At 43.4% G+C, this 13,888-nt stretch overlaps 1 long non-coding RNA gene across 1 annotated transcript in view; it reads right to left on the minus strand.

Moving 5' to 3' along the window:
- LOC139259495 (uncharacterized) overlaps positions 1-13,888 on the minus strand; it is a 32,444-nt gene that overhangs the window by 7,827 nt on the left and 10,729 nt on the right. Inside the window, exon 2 of the long non-coding RNA XR_011592579.1 lies at positions 8,342-8,436. This is a non-coding gene — a long non-coding RNA (uncharacterized lncRNA). The remainder of the gene's footprint in view (positions 1-8,341; positions 8,437-13,888) is intronic.

A 13,888-nucleotide genomic window follows, 5' to 3' on the forward strand; every position in this document is an offset into this window, starting at 1 on the left:
GTTAAAAAAACAAGCCTGAAGGTTTTGTGTCTTAATGCAAGGAGTATCCGTAATAAGATGGATGAATTAACTGTGCAAATAGATGTTAACAAATATGATGTGATTGGGATTACGGAGACGTGGCTCCAGGATGATCAGGGCTGCGAACTCAACATCCAGGGATATTCAACATTCAGGAAGGATAGAATAAAAGGAAAAGGAGGTGGGGTAGCATTGCTGGTTAAAGAGGAGATTAATGCAATAGTTAGGAAGGACATTAACTTGGATGATGTGGAATCTATATGGGTAGAGCTGCAGAACACCAAAGGGCAAAAAACGTTAGTGGGAGTTGTGTACAGACCTCCAAACAGTAGTAGTGATGTTGGGGAGGGCATCAAACAGGAAATTAGGGGTGCATGCAATAAGGGTGCAGCAGTTATAATGGGTGACTTTAATATGCACATAGATTGGGCGTACCAAACTGGAAGTAATACGGTGGAGGAGGATTTCCTGGAGTGCATAAGGGATGGTTTTCTAGACCAATATGTTAAGGAACCAACTAGGGGGGAGGCCATCTTAGACTGGGTGTTGTGTAATGAGAGAATTAATTAGCAATCTCGTTGTGCGAGGCCCCTTGGGGAAGAGTGACCATAATATGGTGGAATTCTGCATTCGGATGGAGAATGAAATAGTTAATTCAGAGACCATGGTCCAGACCTTAAAGAAGGGTAACTTTGAAGGTATGAGGCATGAATTGGCTAGGATAGATTGGCGAATGATACTTAAGGGGTTGACTGTGGATGGGCAATGGCAGACATTTAGAGGCCGCATGGATGAACTACAACAATTGTACATTCCTATCTGGCGTAAAAATAAAAAAGGGAAGGTGGCTCAACCGTGGCTATCAAGGGAAATCAGGGATAGTATTAAAGCCAAGGAAGTGGCATACAAATTGGCCAGAAATAGCAGCGAACCCGGAGACTGGGAGAAATTTAGAACTCAGCAGAGGAGGACAAAGGGTTTGATTAGGGCAGGGAAAATGGAGTACGAGAAGAAGCTTGCAGGGAACATTAAGACGGATTGCAAAAGTTTCTATAGCTATGTAAAGAGAAAAAGGTTAGTAAAGACAAACGTAGGTCCCCTGCAGTCAGCATCAGGGGAAGTCATAACGGGGAACAAAGAAATGGCGGACCAATTGAACAAGTACTTCGGTTCGGTATACACTAAGGAGGACACTAACAACCTTCCGGATATAAAAGGGGTCAGAGGGTCTAGTAAGGAGGAGGAACTGAGGGAAATTCTTATTAGTCGGGAAATTGTGTTGGGGAAATTGATGGGATTGAAGGCCGATAAATCCCCAGGGCCTGATGGACTGCATCCCAGAGTACTTAAGGAGGTGGCCTTGGAAATAGCGGATGCATTGACAGTCATTTTCCAACATTCCATTGACTCTGGATCAGTTCCTATCGAATGGAGGGTAGCCAATGTAACCCCACTTTTTAAAAAAGGAGGGAGAGAGAAAACAGGGAATTATAGACCGGTCAGCCTGACATCGGTAGTGGGTAAAATGATGGAATCAATTATTCAGGATGTCATAGCAGCGCATTTGGAAAGAGGTGACATGATAGGTCCAAGTCAGCATGGATTTGTGAAAGGGAAATCATGCTTGACAAATCTTCTGGAATTTTTTGAGGATGTTTCCAGTAGAGTGGACAAGGGAGAACCAGTTGATGTGGTATATTTGGACTTTCAGAAGGCTTTCGACAAGGTCCCACACAAGAGATTAATGTGCAAAGTTAAAGCACATGGGATTGGGGGTAGTGTGCTGACATGGATTGAGAACTGGTTGTCAGACAGGAAGCAAAGAGTAGGAGTAAATGGGTACTTTTCAGAATGGCAGGCGGTGACTAGTGGGGTACCGCAAGGTTCTGTGCTGGGGCCCCAGCTGTTTACATTGTACATTATTGATTTGGACGAGGGGATTAAATGTAGTATCTCGGATGACACTAAATTGGGTGGCAGTGTGAGCTGTGAGGAGGCTGCTATGAGGCTGCAGAGCGACTTGGATAGGTTAGGTGAGTGGGAAAATGCATGGCAGATGAAGTATAATGTGGATAAATGTGAGGTTATCCACTTTGGTGGTAAAAACAGAGAGGCAGACTATTATCTGAATGGTGACAGATTAAGAAAAGGGGAGGTGCAACGAGACCTGGGTGTCATGGTACATCAGTCATTGAAGGTTGGCATGCAGGAACAGCAGGCGGTTAAGAAAGCAAAGGGCATGTTGGCCTTCATAGCGAGGGGATTTGAGTACAGAGGCAGGGAGCTGTTGCTACAGTTGTACAGGGCCTTGGTGAGGCCACACCTGGAGTATTGTGTACAGTTTTGGTCTCCTAACCTGAGGAAGGACATTCTTGCTATTGAGGGAGTGCAGCGAAGGTTCACCAGACTGATTCCCGGGATGGCGGGACTGACCTATCAAGAAAGACTGGATCAACTGGGCTTGTATTCACTGGAGTTCAGAAGAATGAGAGGGGACCTCATAGAAACGTTTAAAATTCTGATGGGTTTAGACAGGTTAGATGCAGGAAGAATGTTCCCAATGTTGGGGAAGTCCAGAACCAGGGGTCACAGTCAAAGGATAAGGGGTAAGCCATTTAGGACCGAGATGAGGAGAAACTTCTTCACCCAGAGAGTGGTGAACCTGTGGAATTCTCTACCACAGAAAGTTGTTGAGGCCAATTCACTAAATATATTCAAAAAGGAGTTAGATGTAGTCCTTACTACTCGGGGGATCAAGGGGTATGGCGAAAAAGCAGGAATGGGGTACTGAAGTTGCATGTTCAGCCATGAACTCATTGAATGGCGGTGCAGGCTAGAAGGGCCGAATGGCCTACTCCTGCACCTATTTTCTATGTTTCTATGTTTCTGTGTGTCCGCAACTGAGCAAACGTACTGCGACACACCACGTGGAGGATGATGACCAGTATCGCGCAGGTCTGGATATGCAATCCGAGATACCAGCGGAGGAAGTGTATGGACTGTATTTGTTCCTAACAAAGAGCCAACCGATAATGATTAATGTGAAACTTAACGGAATTGGACACGGGTGCGAGTCAATCAGTAATGAGCCAGAGGACATTCGACAAGCTGTGGGATACTAAGGCTGTGAGGCCTAAGCTGAGTCCAGTCAATGCCAAGTTGTGTACGTACACTAAAGAACTCATAACGGTGATGGTCGTATGATGGTGCGGTTCATGATTTACCGTTATGGATTGTTCCAGGCAATGGTCCAACGCTGTTAGGCAGGAATTGGCTAGAAAAAATCAAATGGAATTGGAGCGATATCAAAGCATTGTTGTCAGACGATTATACTCCATGTGCTCAAGTGCTGAGCAAGTTCCCCTCGCTGTTTGAACCAGGCATCGGCAATTTCACGGGAACCAAGGTGCAGATCCACGTGGATTCGGATGCAAGACCCATCCATCATAAAGCTCGGGCGCTTCCGTACATGATGAGGGAGAAGGTCGAAATCGAACTGGACAGATTCCAGCATGAAGGGGTCATATCACCGGTCGAATTTAACGAATGGGCCAGCCCCATTGTTTCTGTGTTGAAGAGTGATGGCACTATCAGGATTTGTGGAGACTACAAGGTTACGATCAACCGCGTTTCGAAATAGGATCAATACCCGTTACTGAAGGCTGATGAACTGTTTGTAACGCTAGCTGGTGGGGGGGTGGGGGGAAGTCGGTCACTAAACTGGATCTGACGTCGGTCTACATGACACAGGAGCTGGTCGCGACGTCGAAGAAATTTACGTCCATCAACACTGATAAAGGACTGTTTATCTACAACAGGTGTCCTTTCAGAATTCGCTTGGCTGCAGTCATATTTCAGAGGAACATGGAGAGTCTACTAAAGTCCGTCCCTAGAACCGTCGTGTTCCAAGATGACATCCTGGTCACAGGTCGTGACACCACCGAACATCTGAACAACCTGGAAGAGGTTCTACACCGTCTGGACAAAGTGGGGCTCAGACTGAAACGTTCGAAGTGCGTCTTCGTGACACCGGAAGTCGAATTCCTGGGGAGGAAAATTGCTGCTAACGGCATCAGGCCCACGGACTCGAAAACCAAGGCCATCAAAAATGCACCCAAGCCTCAGAATGTGACGGAGCTGCATTTGTTCCTTGGTCTACTCAACTACTTCGGTAATTTCCGACCTAGATTGAGCACTTCATTAGAGCCACTGCACATGCTGCTAAAACGTCAACTGCGTCTCAAGATAGAGCTTTTTCAAAAGCTACTAATTTGCTTTGCTCTAACAAGCTGCTGGTACATTATGATCCGTGCAAGCGTCTAGTATTGGCCTGTGATGCTTCGTCATATGGAGTTGGTTGTGTGCTCCAACAAGCTAATGAGTCGGGTAAACTACAACCTGTTGCGTATGCTTCTAAAAGTTTGTCAAAGGCAGAAAGAGCCTATAGTTTGGTAGAAAATGAAGCATTAGCCCGTGTGTATGGGGTTAAAAAGATGCATCAGTACCTGTTTGGTCTTCGGTTTGAACTGGAAACAGATCACAAGCCACTCATTTCATTGTTTTCAGAAAACAAAGGTATCAATACCAATGTATCGTCCCACATCCAGAGGTGGGCGCATTCGCCATAGACCTGGCACCGAGAATTGTGCCAATGCACTGAGTCGTTTGCCGTTGCCCACACCAAAGGTGGAGACGCCACAACCGGCAGACCTACTGTTAATTATGGATGCTTTTGAAAGTGAAGGAACCCCTGTTACGGCTCAACAAGTTAAGACCTGGACCAGCCAGGACCCGATATTATCGGTTGTGAAACGTTGTGTCCTTAGTGGTGATTGGTCTGCCATACCAAGCAAATGGGTGATGAGACCAAACCTTACAACCGTCGCAAAGACAAACTATCCATTCAGTCAGATTGTTTACTGTGGGGTAATCATGTTGTTATGCCTGAGAAAGGCAGAGAGAAATTTGTACATGATCTACATAGCACTCATCCCGGTATTGTCATGATGAAAGCCATTGCCAGGTCTCATGTATGGTGGCCTGGAATTGACACTGATATGGAATCAAGTGTGCATCAGTGCAACACTTGCATGCAGCTAAGTAAAGCACCAGCGGAATCGCTGCTGAGTCTGTGGTCGTGGCCATCTAAACCATGGTCCAGGATCCACATCGACTTTGCAGGTCCCTTCCTGGGAAAGATGTTTTTAGTTGTGGCGGATGCATATTCCAAGTGGATAGAGTGTATAATCATGTCATCCAGTAGATCCACAGCTACCATTGAGAGCCTTTGTGTCATGTTTGCCACTCATGGTCTGCCCAACATCATTGTAAACAACAACCGAACTTGCTTCACTAGTCTGGAGTTTCAAGAGTTCATGAAACTCAATGGTATCAAACATGTGAGGTCAGCACTATTCAAACCCGCATCTAATGGTCAAGCAGAGCGTGCTGTCCAAACCATCAAGCAGAGTATGAAACGTGTAACTCAAGGTTCACTGCAGACTCGCTTGTCATGTATATTGCTTAATTACAGGACAAGACCCCTGCTGAACTATTGATGTTTCAAGACCAAGCTCTCTCTTGTCCACCCTGACTTAAACGATCATGTTGAATACAGACGTCAAAGTCAGCAATGGTATCATGATCGCGCCGCTGTGTCACGCGACATTTCTGTTAACGATCCTGTATATGTACTAAATTATGGTCAAGGTCTCAAGTGGATCGTTGGTACTGTTACGGCCAAAGAGGGTCACAGAGTGTTTATCGTCAAGCTTAAGAATGGGCAAACATGCAGGAAACATGTTGATCAGATAAAGCTGCGGCACATGGATGAACCGGAACAGTCTGAGGAAGACACAATCAGTGACCAACCAACCTACCCTCAGTCATCAGAGGACTCCGCTGTCATCAATGAATCTGGACTTTCAATCCCTCACATGATCATTGCCACTCCCATCAGATCAGCTACCCAGCCCCCAGTCATAACAGACTCAGAACGCTCGCCCAAGGCTGGAGTTGAAGTGAGACGATCAACTCGGGAGCGGAAAGCCCCAGACCATCTCAATTTGTAAAAAGACTGTTACTAATATCTTAAAGGGGGATATTGTCATGTATGTATGCTTGGGGTTACTAGCCACCAATTGGCGCCACTGTCGGCTATCATTGGGCTGTACGCACGTGTGTGCGGCCCATGTATAAAAGGCAAGCCATCATGTAATGTAATCACTTTGGACCCTAATAAAGCATAGCCAGGTTTGTACCTGTGTTAGTTTACAGTATTCAGTCTATCAAGTTATTACATACTTAACACTATCCACCATCTTTAATACAATACCTTGTGGTGTATGGTAGATGCCTCCAAATTCAGTATCATGGCTTTGCACAGCCCAAGAGGTGAATGTGGCAAAAAGTAAGCATTGTTGACTATGAAGTATCATTGCATTGACTTATTTCTTTCTACCATATTTCATATAGGTTTAAAATCAGGTTCTTCACATAAAATGGCCCAGCTTGTTTTGATACACAATAGGCCCAGAACAGATGTTACGTCTGTGACAGGTATCTGAGGGAGAAGCCGAGCTGTTCAACTCAAATACAAGAAACCTGTGTTTTTTGTTTGTAAGCAAGTTTGATTGGCAGCTCTCTTTTAGTCGATGTATGTATTTCCTATGTCTTGGATAAATTTTGAAAGTATATCTCTTCCTGAATTGTTCCAATTTAGTAGCTGCTTTCTATTTAGAAAAGGTTGAAAACCACACTTGTCAGTTCTCTAATGTTCAACTAGTGACTATCGGGTCCCTTTGGGGTCAAAGCGGTTCCCAGATGACACATTTGGCAATGGAAGCTTGGAGCTAAGATAATGCTCTGTGATAGACTCAGTAATCCGATACCCACACCAAGCAAGGACTGTAGTACTCCAGGGCACTGAGGATTCACCAGCCACTGTGGCTCATTTAATGCAACTTGGAAAGGTGGACCCATCTCTAGGGGCTGGGTTTCTTCCCACTCAGCTCCACATAATCCTGAAAACCACAGTGCTAACAGATTGTGTAGTCCTAGCTGAGCAAGCAGCAGGAGGCTTACCAGTGCTTTGCACTGGAAGTTCTTTGGACTTAGGCAAGTGAGATTTGTCCCTTTGTGGAAAGAGTTTTCATTCTATTCAAGAATCAGAAATTCTAGTTGTAAATCTCTCAGTGGCTTAGTTCTTAAACATGGCGATGGATTTCTAAGCATGTCAGATACCTGGTTAACCAAAAAGAAAAAACAGCTTTATTAACTGTTATTATTTTGTTTATTGTTATACTCCTGTATCAGTTTGGAAGGACCCTTTCCCATTTCCTTACTAGCTTCAGTGTTCTCCATAAAAGTGGACACTTGCTGTTTGTCCAAGTTGGATTGTACTCTGCACAGCCTTAACAACCATAAAGTGCCAGCACATGGTGTCTCTTAGTTCTTTGCAGGCGTTCCATTACTAGTGATGTACCATATGATGTACACAATGTATCATACAAGGACTTACCACTCATAGTACTTTAGTCAGATTATTTCCTTATTTCTCTCAAAATGGAGACTCTTGTTGATAGTCCTGGAAGTGGTAGCTATAAGCTTAGCAAAAAAAAGCTTCAATCTTTTTGGGTTGTGTGCTAACAGTTTCCTTTTAAATACTCATGATGTTTTTGCAGAGTTAGGGTGAAAACACAGTTGAAGTTGATTTGCTGTGAAGCTATTTACATGTACATTAGAAGGTTTGGAAACACTGTGGAAGTCGGATCCTGAGGTCATTAGTTGATCATTGCTGGCGGGCTGTGAAATACTTATTGTGTTAGCTGGGGGATCCTAGCCAATTTTTAAAAAATGTTTCTGTGAGGGAGTTCCAATTGCCATATTCATGCCAGACTGTGAAATTTTTCAGCCAGTTAAGGATATATTTTGCCGGATGCAATTATTTCATGTGTTTGTGTGTTCGCAATTTCAGGCCTGTCATTCATTTTTGCTTCTGTAACAAACCACTTGTCGTTTATCATTCGTTCAGACAGGCCTCTGGAATATTTTCAAAAGTACAATGCAGACAGCTTGCTGGTGAAATACTTTGATGGTGCCTGTGTTCACCATGGAATTACAGAATTTAATCTATCTCGCCTATATTAAGTTTCTCGTCTCCACCAGATTATCTGAGGCAAAAAACTGGAGAGTCTTGGACAATTGGGATGCACAGCTAATCTACTCTGTCCTTAAGAACCTACTTGTGTAATCATATGACAGAACCGAAAAGAATGCGAGAAGAATATTTATTATTACTATAAGTTCAATAGTAACTTACAGAGAGTCAAATATGTTGAACATTTCTGGAGTACGAAGTTCCCACGTAGTACGAACACATTACATCAATTTCTGTTACCATTTCTTTGACTGTGCCTGGGAGAAATGTAATAGAGTACCTCATTAAAAAATAGGTTTTCGTTCTTTCCATTTAATTATTTTATATAAATATTTTTAAGCTAAATAATACTGATTGCCTTGATTGCAGCACTTTGTATGCAACATTTATTTGGATTTGCCATAGTATTTTGTGAAATACTGTTGGGCCTTAATTGCAATTGCTTTTCCTATTTCATTGCTATGTAGGTTCGGCACTTCATCCAAATTTCTAATTGTTTGCCATCTTCCCAAAACCCAGACATCCGTTTCTTAATGACTATGGTACAATCTTTCATATGAAAAACACAAATAAATACACCGACTTTATCAATTTAATTGGTAAAGCAAACATTATTCCGAAAGGAATCACAGAAATTACAAGACAAAAGACCATTCAGCCCATCATTCCTGTACCAGTGCTAGCTTTTAAACTGGAGCTATCTACTCTAACCCCAATTCCCTGCCATTTCTCTATCCTTTAATATTCTTCCTTTTAAAATACTTTTCCAATTTCCAAATGAATTATGTTTAGTCCCTGCCTCTAAAGCCATTTGTGATGAAGCATTTAATATTTGAATAACCCTCTGTGTAAAAAGAAAACCTTCTATCTTTCCCCCCACCCTCATGTTCATCGACTGATAATCCTTAGTCTATGCTCCTTTGTTACTGATTTACCAACTGCAGGTAGTGGAAACAATCTTTAATTATTTATAATACTCATAATTATTGAAATAATTCAGAATATTCAACGGGAAGGGCCTATAATGCTCGTCACTGCAGGAATCGTTTTCTGCTAAATGCGACTCGATACCTAATTTTTAAAAAATCAAGAATTAAAGAAGTACATTTTTGCTTGCAAAAAAGACTGCCCACCGTTTGATCCAAGACTAAGTTTAATCATTTAGCCAGTACCATATCATTGAAATAGGTGATAAAACCAACAGTATGAAAACCCAGCAAAAGTGATTGCTTAATCAGAGGCTTCACCTATTCTGTGTTTGAGGTTAGACGTAGAAACACACACCTTCCGATGCACCCTTGTTTTAAGAGTGACACTTCACATCCTCAACACTCACAATAATCGCCCCCATGTTTTAAATTTTTACGACTACTGTTGCTCATCTCCTGCTCCACCAATAGGAGTGTGACGGTGCATGCGTGACATTTCTAGTCTTCTTTGCCTTGCGCGTAATGCCATCCAGTGTGTAAGCTTAAAATGAGTTTGGTTAAGTCCTGCGTGATCCAAGTCCATGAGTCTGCTCCAAATGTCAAGACTGGGATGAGAAGACGGCTGTATAATCTGAGCTTGGATGTTTAGTTCCAATATTCCGTCAGTGGTGGACCTGTTTGGCATGAACCCACTCTGCTGTGGTCGCCTCTTACTTAGGAGTAGATCTTGAATCCTTCCAAGAATTGTGTGCACAAAGGCTTTTCCCAGAACTGACGAGGGTGATTCCTCTGCAGTTGCCACACATGGTTTTGCTGCCTTTGGCTGTCCAGGTTGGGATTACTCCACACTTCCAATCTTCCGCTATGACCTCTTTCTCCCAGGTATCGTGTATCAGCTGATGTAGGCCATTTAGTGCTTGCCTTCTTTCAGCAGATATCCCACATATGCCAAGAGACTGTCTATTCCTGAGTTACTTAATGGAAGCTTTTATTTCAAGATGGCCGGCAGATCATAGTTGATCATGGGATGTGGTATGGCTTCATTTGCTGCTTCTCGCAGAGCTTCTGAGATCCACGTCCGGGGAGGTTCAGGAGAGTTTCGAACCAGCTCTTCCACTTTTCCATTTTTTGACCATAGTGGATAGAAACATAGAAAACAAGTGCAGGAGTAGGCCATTCGCCCCCTCGAGCCTGCACCACCATTCAATAAGATCATGGCTGACCATTCTCTCAGTACATCTTTCCTGCTTTCTCTCCATACTGCTTGATCCCCTTAGCCATAAGGGCCATATCTAACTCCCTCTTGAATATATCCAATGAACTGGCATCAACAACTCTCTGCGGCAGGGAATTCCACAGGTTAACAATTCTCTGAGTGAAGAAGTTTCTCCTCATCTCAGTCCTAAATGGCCTACCCCTTATCCTAAGACTGTGTTCCCTGGTTCTAGACTTTCCCAACATCGGGAACATTCTACCCGCATCTAACCTGTCCCGTCCCATCAGAATCTTATATGTTTCTATGAGATCCCCTCTCATCCTTCTAAACTCCAATGTATAAAGGCCCAGTTGATCCAGTCTCTCCTCATGTCAGTCCAGCCATCCCGGGAATCAGTCTGGTGAACCTTCGCTGCACTCCCTCAATAGCAAGAACATCCTTCCTCAGATTAGGAGACCAAAACTGAACACAATATTCCAGGTGAGGCCTCACCAAAGCCCTGTACAACTGCAGTAAGACCTCCCTGTTCCTATACTCAAATCGCCTAGCTATGAAGGCCAACATACCATTTGCCTTCTTCACCACCTGCTGTACCTGTATGCTAACTTTCAATGACTGATGAACCATGACACCCAGGTCTCGCTGCACCTCCCCTTTTCCTGATCTGCCGCCATTCAGATCATACTCTCGCTTCGTGTTTTTGCCCCCAAAGTGGATAACCTCACATTTATCCACATTATACTGCATCTGCCATGCATTTGCCCACTCACCTAATCTGTCCAAGTCACCCTGCAGCCTCTTAGCGTCCCCCTCACAGCTCACACTGCCACCCAGTTTAGTGTCATCTGCAAACTTGGAGATATTACACTCAATTCCTTCATCTAAATCATTGATGTATATTATAAAGAGCTGGGGTCCCAGCACTGAGCCCTGCGGCACTCCACTAGTCACTGCCTGCCATTCTGAAAAGGACCCGTTTATCCTGACTCTCTGCTTCCTGTCTGCCAACCAGTTCTCTATCCACGTCAGTATATTACCCCCAATACCATGTGCTTTGATTTTGCACACCAATCTCTTGTGTGGGACCTTGTCAAAAGCCTTTAGAAAGTCCAAATACACCACATCCACTGGTTCTCCCTTGTCCACTCTGCTAGTTACATCCTCAAAAAATTCCAGAAGATTTGTCAAGCATGATTCCCCTTCATAAATCCATGCTGACTTGGACTGATCCTGTCACTGCTTTCCAAATGCGCTGCTATTTCATCCTTAACAATTGATTGCAACATTTTCCCCACCACTGATGTCAGGCTAACCGGTCTATAATTACCCGCTTTCTCTCTTTCTCCCTTTTTGAAAAGTGGTGTTACATTAGCTACCCTCCAGTCCATAGGAACTGATCCAGAGTCGATAGATTGTTGGAAAATGATCACCAATGCATCCACTATTTCTAGGGCCACTTCCTTAAGTACTCTGGGATGCAGACTATCAGGCCCCGGGGATTTATCGGCCTTCAATCCCATCAATTTCCCGAACACAATTTCCCGCCTAATAAGGATATCCTTCAGTTCCTCCTTCTCACTAGACTCTCGGTCCCCTAGTACTTCCGGAAGGTTATTTGTGTCTTCCTTCGTGATGACACAACCAAAGTATTTGTTCAATTGGTCTGCCATTTCTTTGTTCCCCATTATAAATTCACCTGAATCCAACTGCAAGGGACCTACGTTTGTCTTCACTAATCTTTTTCTCTTCACATATTTATAGAAGCTTTTGCAGTCAGTTTTTATGTTCCCGGCAAGCTTCTTCTCGTATTCTATTTTCCCCCTTTTAATTAAACCCTTTGTCCTCCTCTGCTGAATTCTAAATTTCTCCCAATCCTCAGGTTTGCTGCTTTTTCTGGCCAATGTATATGCCTTTTCCTTGGATTTAACACTATCCTTAATTTTCCTTGTTAGCCATGGTTGAGCCACCTTCCCCGTTTTATTTTTATTCCAGACAGGGATGTACAATTGCTGAAGTTCATCCATGTGATCTTTAAATATTTGCCATTGCCTATCCACCGTCAACCCTTTAAGTATCATGTGCCAGTCTATTCTAGCCAATTCATGCCTCAAACCATCGAAGTTACCTTTCCTTAAGTTCAGGACCCTAGTTTCTGAATTAACTGTGTCACTCTCCATCTTAATAAAGAATTCTACCATGTTATGGTCACTCTTCCCCAAGGGGCCTTGCACAACAAGATTGCTAATTAGTCCTTTCTCATTACACATCACCCAGTCTAGAATTGCCAGCTCCCTAGTTGGTTCCTCGAAATATTGGTCTAGAAAACCATCCCTAATACACTCCAGGAAATCCTCCTCCACCGCATTGCTACCAGTTTGGTTAGCCCAATCAATATGTAGATTAAAGTCACCCATGATAACTGCTGTACCTTTATTGCACGCATCCCTAATTTCTTATTTGATGCTGTCCCCAACCTCATTACTACTGTTTGGTAGTCTGTACACAACTTCCACTAGCGTTTTCTGTCCTTTGGTATTCCGTAGCTCCACCCATACCGATTCCACATCACCCAAGCTAATGTCCTTTCTTACTATTGCATTAATTTCCTCTTTAACCAGAAATGCCACCCCGCCTCCTTTTCCTTTCTGTCTATCCTTCCTAAATGTTGAATACCCCTGGATGTTGAGTTCCCAGCCATGGTCACCCTGGAGCCATGTCTCCATGTTGCCAATTACGTCATATCTGTTAACTGCTATTAATTAATTCGTCCACCTTATTCCGAATACTCCTCGCATTCAGGCTTGTCTTTCTAACACACTTTGCCCCTTTAGAATTTTGCTGTAATGTGGCCCTTTTTGCTTTTTGCCTAGGTTTCTCTGCCCTCCACTTTTACTTTTCTTCTTTCTATCTTTTGCTTCTGCCCCCATTCTACTTCCCTCGTCATTACTATTACTTGATTTTTGAATAAGGGTGTCAAGGGTTATGGAGGGCGAGCAGGGAAGTGGAGTTGAGGCCAAGATCAGATCAGCCATGATCTTATTGAATGGCGGAGAAAGCTCGAGAGGCCAAATGGCCTACTCCTGCTCCTATTTCTTATGTTCTTATTACTGTCTCCGACTGGACTGATTTATGATACCCACAAAATTTACATACATTTATCTCTCCACCCTCATTAAAATTATCTTCTGGTTGCTATGGTCTAGATACATGCTATCAGTCACTGCTTTTAGGAATTAAAGGGTAAGGGGAGAAAATCAGAAGAATTACACGCACAAATTGTGTTTGTTATCTTTGGTCTTGATACCAACATGGGAAACCAGTGACCTTATGGTGAGTATTATTTTGTTAAGTTGTGAACGATTAGGTTAGTTACAAGGCTGTCTCTTGCAGATAAAATATCAAAGGTTAGGCCACTTGGGGAGCATTCCTTTAACCAAGCTGCCTTGTTTGTGGATCACAGGTATGTGATCAGCAACAAAATGCAACACGTGTGCCCCCTGGTGGTGAAGGTAGATTTCATAATCTGTAATGAAATTTCGACTTCCTTTTTCAGAAATAATATGG

The sequence above is a fragment of the Pristiophorus japonicus genome, chromosome 3, assembly GCF_044704955.1.
Source record: "Pristiophorus japonicus isolate sPriJap1 chromosome 3, sPriJap1.hap1, whole genome shotgun sequence".
Lineage (NCBI taxonomy): Eukaryota > Metazoa > Chordata > Chondrichthyes > Pristiophoridae > Pristiophorus > Pristiophorus japonicus.